At 31.4% G+C, this 6,457-nt stretch overlaps 1 protein-coding gene across 7 annotated transcripts in view; it reads left to right on the forward strand.

Annotated features, from left to right (window-relative positions):
* The window catches only part of NBEA (neurobeachin), a 742,365-nt gene that overhangs the window by 421,459 nt on the left and 314,449 nt on the right, over positions 1–6,457 (forward strand). The gene's annotated exons all lie outside the window — the stretch shown is intronic.

Raw genomic sequence — 6,457 nt, forward strand, 5'->3', positions numbered from 1 at the left:
GATCATGGTAATCAGATTATGAACTGAAAGGATGGAATCTTCTGTTGATTTACCCAAGATAAATCCAGGAAAGGAAGATTGTCAGCATCTTCTAAAAGTCTTCAGTAAATAAGTGAAGTGGCCTGTGAGGCTGACAGATAATCCCAAATGAGGAGAGGTATAAGATAGTATTGCCTGATTTAATAGGAGCCTTAAAAGAATCCCATCTCAAAGTTGATCTTCCTTAAAACAAAACATAATGCGGGTGCAAAGGGAGAGGAGTTGAAAATATATTATGGAATGACAGAGCTTTAAAAGCCAGTCAACATTCACTGACCCTGATAGAACTCTAATACAGGTCACCTTGGTAAGAGTAACTATTTGAAAGCACTTAGTGATGCAGATCAATAATGATTGGATGGGTCAGCCTCAAAAATGTCTGTTATTTGGATATGAAGGAAATTAGGCGGAAGCCTCTATGAGCCAGTTGATTGCCATCATCATTTCTGATGGATTTTTTCTAAAATATATAGATTTTTACAAATTAAGATAATTAGTAAGTCAGAAGTACAATACTTTGTAAAATGCATAATATGTAGATTAGAATTACATGAAACAACAAATAATGAAGAAAATCAGCATGTAAATATAAAATAACTCTCACAAATATTAACCTACTTTTTCAGCAACAGAAAAGTCATTAGTTTTAAAATAAAAATGAGCTTTTGGATTCCCTTCATTAATGAAACTGCTCCTCGGCTTACAAATGGCATGACATTTAAAATTTTTGACCCATTCACAACAAACATCTGTAGTTAAAGTGAGGCTATCACAGTCCCTTAGTCTATAACTTAGCTGCTTATTAAAATATACATTTACCAAACCCAAAAGTGTTTTTTTTTTGTTTGTTTTCTTTGTTTTTTGTTTGTTTGTTTTTTGAGATGGAGTCTCGCTCTATTGCCCAGTCTGGAGTGCAATGGCGCGATCTCAGCTCACTGCAAGCTCTACCTCCCGGGTTCATGCCATTCTCCTGCCTCAGCTTCCCAAGTAGCTGGGACTACAGATGCCCGCCACCACGCCCAGCTAATTTTTTCTATTTTTTAGTACAGACGGGGTTTCATCGTGTTAGCCAGGATGGTCTCGATCTCCTGACCTCGTGATCTGCCCACCTCAGCCTCCCAAAGTGCTGGGATTATAGGCAAGAGCCACCACGCCCAACCAAAAAGTATTTTTCAAAAAGTAACATCTGGAATCTTGTCAGATTCTAAGGCATTTTTGTTGAAATCATTGAAGATGGAACATTATTAGGCTAGTGAGATAAATCTCTTGACACTTGCTGTGATTTTTGTTTTAGAAGCTTGCTTTTTGGTTTAGATCTTTTTTATTTCTGTATCACATTTTCTAAAACAAAATGTTCTACTCATAAAATTTTTGGAAAATTATGAAAATGCATGTTAAAAGGTTTAGAAATTTGAATTCTGACTGCCTTTTTCTCTATAGATATCCTCTTTTATAACAACATATATTTTTGTTTTTCATAAGTGAAGAGTAAATTAGTTTACAGGGATATTGTTCTATATTATATGCACACTCAAATTGTATGCATTAGATTGTGGAGCATTTTCTGATATTTGTGCTCACAAGTAAGTTAGTGTCATTTATCAATAATAAGACTTGCCTACATAGTTGGAAAGTGCCATTGCCCTAGAGTGCTATATTTTGAAGTCATCTGTCATGGATACATTATACAGAGAGAAAACTATTTATGTTTATGGCATTTTAAATAACTGAGTTAAACTCTTTGGAATATAGAGAAATGGCTTGTTTACTGTCATCACTGTTCACTTAATCCTACGACCTTGACATGATAGCATTCCCATAAATCTCCCTGTGGGTAGTTCAATAAAACAGATGAACATCAAAATGTAATGATTGTTTCAGCTTTAGGAATTAACTATGTAATGGAATAAATATAAGCCAGTAAGCAATATTACAGGAACATTCTATTATACCAACCCCTTTTTCTAACAGATAATACTTACTAGAACATAAGGAGTTATTATGTATTCTATTTTCTGATAATGTTTGCAGTATCTAATAGATTATTATATATTAAAAAAGAAAATAGATACGGATAATATGCATATTGTGACTGGATTTTTAAAAAGCAGTTTAAAATTTTTGGTATACCTATGATTATAAAAATAATGAAATTAGGTTTTTTTTGCAATGATGTTTTAATATAGCTTTATTTTACATTGTGTTTTTATTGCATTATATCTCCATTGTTAATTTTCTCTGATTCATTCATTTTAATTTTGTAATTCCTCAAACATAAATTTTTGACTTCAGTACATTCCTCTTTCCCCCAATGTAAGCAGCTACTAAGGTATTCAGGAAAAAAAAATTTAGGAAATTGGAAAACTGAAAAAATAATTAACCATCGCACTAGGGAAAATTAATGGATGAAACTTAAGGGAATTAACATTCAGTCCTCACTATACTATATTCCAGAGTCCATGTCCACAAACAATAAGAAAATACAACTTAGATTCAACAGCCTCTGAAAAAGTAAATACTATGAGTATTCCCATTGCTTACATAAATAGATCTGTCAGATAAAATAATTTTAAAGCAAGTTACATTTGCCTCTCACCAATTTTCATATGTAACAAAAAAAAAGGTAATTTACTATAGTGTAGTAAAAATCTCTATTCTTTTTGAACGAGATTTTGTACTTTGCATGGCAATGATACATTCTAAATACTAAAAGTATGCTATATAATGTGAAATCTGTGAAAAACCATAGAATTTATGCTTTATATAAAGATTATTATAGAATTATTATTATAGAATTATGTCTAACATAACTGTAAAGACCCTTATAAGCATTTTTAGTAGCTACTTAGGTAGAAACCTAACAAAATGAGGGTTTTGAAGCGTGTCAGAAAAGAAAAGCAATATTACTATGATATATAAGTCCTCAGAAAAATAAGATGGTAGAAGTATCTTTACTAATTTAATCATAGACCATTAGCATCTTCCATGAAGATAAGTTGGATATGTGTCAATAAATAAATGTCAACTATTTTACTTTTAGACAGTTAGCCAGTTGAGCTCCAGGAATATTTTTGTCTATTTTAACAGCCTTTCAAGTTGGTAAGTCCTAAAAATTTGATTCATAATTTATCTAGAAGTTACAAATTGTAATATCTCCTTGTGCATTCTGTTAGAAGCTGTTTTTTTTTTCCAGTTGGCATTCTTTTCTATTACCATTATTCAGTAAATAGTTACCAAATTGTAGTCAAAACACTCTATTAATAAAGATACCATTCAGAGCTAGGGAATACAGTATTACACAAATAGAAATTTTATGCCTGTTTTCAGTCTTAACATAAGTCTTAAAAATTAAATACATCTGGCTTTTGGATGAAGAAAGACTTTTGAAGTCCAGGCAATAAAATATGCCAACTATAAACTATCACATAGGCATTTTTACAGGTTGTAAACTAGACTTATCCAACTGAATAAGCTAAGTGTTCTTATGACACTGTAATACACATTACTAAGCAGTAAGTTAAAATACATACGAAGTGGACAACTAACAAAATGCCTTATTAACTGATTTAGGATCAGTAATTAAGTCTACAATAACTGATGGATTGTTAAAATTTTCACCTTTCATTAAATTTGATGTGTTATGGGTAGAGTTATGTGAATATTGGTTCCAAGTATTAATGCTTCCAGGGGCACTTAAGAGGATTTTGTAATATTTTTCTTGAAAAGAATCATATCTGTTGATACCTACTTTAAAGTAAAATATATAAATGAGTTACTCCTATGTAATTTGGTATCTTATATAGGTCCTTTTAATCTGTATTAATAATAAAGCTTTCCTCCCAGGTAAATTCCAACTATGTCTAATTTACTGTCACCCAGATTATTTTATGTTAAACTTTAACTGTGGTCAACCCAGATTTCATCAATAAAATAGTAATCATCTCATAAAGAGACCTAAATATACTCCTGTCTCAGACTTTGTGACTGATCTGTGCTATTCTAATTTGGGTATACATAATACAGGCCCTAAAGGGATAAAATACCTGTCAGATTTGTCACTTTTCATTGTTTGAATTTCTTCTCTATCTCTATTCTGTCCCACTTAAGATCTTGCCAATAAAATATGTTTTATTTTGAAATTGCAATCTTATCTACACACAATCAAAAATTACTTGTTTTTATTTCATTTATTATAAATATCTTTACTATTATTGATACTACTATTGTTTGTTTATTATTTCTTGAAACAATCTATACTCCAGATATTTTAAATAACTCTCTGAACAATTTTTAACATTTAACACGTATGTTATTTTTAATACACAGTACCTGCCACTTGGGCTGTGAAGATTAAAAACATGCGAATATAAGTAGGTGTTAGTTATTATTATGTAATTCCTTGCTACTTATTTACCAAATGAGGCAACTTGTTAATGATATAAAAATATTGAAATATCTAAATTATACCTAAAATCTAATATATATTAACTCAGTTCAGTGTATTTTTTTCTTTCAGATGCTAAGATTAGAAAGTATGGCTAAGAAGAATCCATTCTTCCAGCCTCTGACCAATTAACAAATACAACCAAACCATCTAAGGCACATATTCAGTGCTCCGAAGTGTTTCCCTGCATTTTCTTGTAGTCATTTTATAGCTTTGGGTTTTAACATTTAGGCCTTTAATATACCTTTAATTCTTTTTTTTATGTAGTGAGAGATAGAAGTCCTGTTTCATGCTTCTGCAGATGGATATTCTGTTGTCCCAGCACCATTTTTTTTTTTTTTTTAAGAGAGTGGGTGTTTCTCCAGTGTGTGTTTGTGGCACCTTTTTTGAAAATCAGTTGGCTGTAAGTACATGGATTTGTTTCTGGGTTTCCTATTCTGTTCCATTGGTCTATGCATCTGTTTTTATACCAATACCATGCTCTTTTGAAGTTAGGTAGTGTGATGCCTGCAGCTTTGTCCTTTTTCTTTAGGATTTGCTTAATCTATTCAGGCTCTTTTAGGGTTCCATATGAATTTTAGGATTCTTTTTCTGTTGCTGTGAAAAACAATATTGGTGTTTTGATAAGGATTGCATTGAATCTGTAGATTGCTTTGGGTAATATGATGATATTAACAATGTTAATTTTTTCATTCAGTGAGCATTGGATGTCTTTCCCTCTGGTTATGTTTTATTCAATTTTGTTCATCACTGTTTTGTAGTTTTCCTTATAGAGGTTGTTCACCTCTTTGGTTACATTGTGAATAGGACTGCCTTCTTGAGTTTTTACTCAGCTAGTTTATCACTGCTGTATGTAAACACTACTGATTTTTTATGTTGATTTTATAGCCTGCAACTTTACTGAATTTATCAGATCTAAGAGGTCTTTGGTGGAGTCTTTAGGTTTTTCTAGATATAAGATTATGTCATCTGTAAAGAAGGATGGTTTGATTTCTTCTTTTCAAATTTGTATGCCCGTTACTTTTTCTCTTGCCTAATTGCTCTGTTCAGGACTTCAGTACTGTGTTGAATAGAAGTGATGAAAATAGTCATCCTTGTCTTGTTGAGACTTATTTTGTGTCATAACTTATAGTCAATCTTGGAGAATGTTCCATGTGCTGATTAAGAAGAATGCATATTCCATAGCTATTGGATGAAATATTCTATAAATGTCTGTTAGAACCATTTGGTCTAAAATACAGTTTAAATTCAATTTGTTGTTGTTGTTGTTGTTGTTGTTGTTGTTAATTTTCTGTCTAGATGATCTAATACTGATGTGGGGTGTTGAAATTCCTAACTGTTACTCTATTGGAGTCTATTGGTCCCTTTAGATATAATAATCTAATAATAGTTGCTTATATATCTAGGTGCTCCTGTGCTAAGTGCATATATGTTTAGAATTGTTATTTTCTCTTGCTGAGTTGATCCCTTTATCATGAAGACCTTCTTTGTCTTTTGTTTTTATTGATTTTGACTTAAAGTCTGTTTTATCTGATACAAGTATGGCTACTCCTGTTTGTTTTAGATTTTCCTTTGCATGGAATATTGTTTCCCATTCCTTTATTTTTAGTCTGTATGTGTCTTTGCAGATAAGATGAGATTCCTGTAAGCAGCATAGAGTTAAGTCATGTTTTTAAACCATTCAACCAATCTATATATTTTAAGTGGAATATTTAATCTGTTTACATTCAAGGTTATTATTGATACATGAGGCCTTATTTCTGTCATTATATTAATGGACTTCTGGTTGTTTTGTATATCCTTTGTTCCTTTCTCTCTTTTATTGTTTATCATTGTGGTTTGATGGTCTTCTGTAGCGGTAACATTTGAGTTATTTCTCTTTCTTATATGTGTGTTTGGTCTACCAGCGGATTTTATACTTTCAGGTATTTTCATGATTGGAGATAGCATTCTTTTGCTTCCAAGTATAGGACT

The sequence above is a fragment of the Macaca mulatta genome, chromosome 17, assembly GCF_049350105.2.
Source record: "Macaca mulatta isolate MMU2019108-1 chromosome 17, T2T-MMU8v2.0, whole genome shotgun sequence".
Classification (NCBI taxonomy): domain Eukaryota; kingdom Metazoa; phylum Chordata; class Mammalia; order Primates; family Cercopithecidae; genus Macaca; species Macaca mulatta.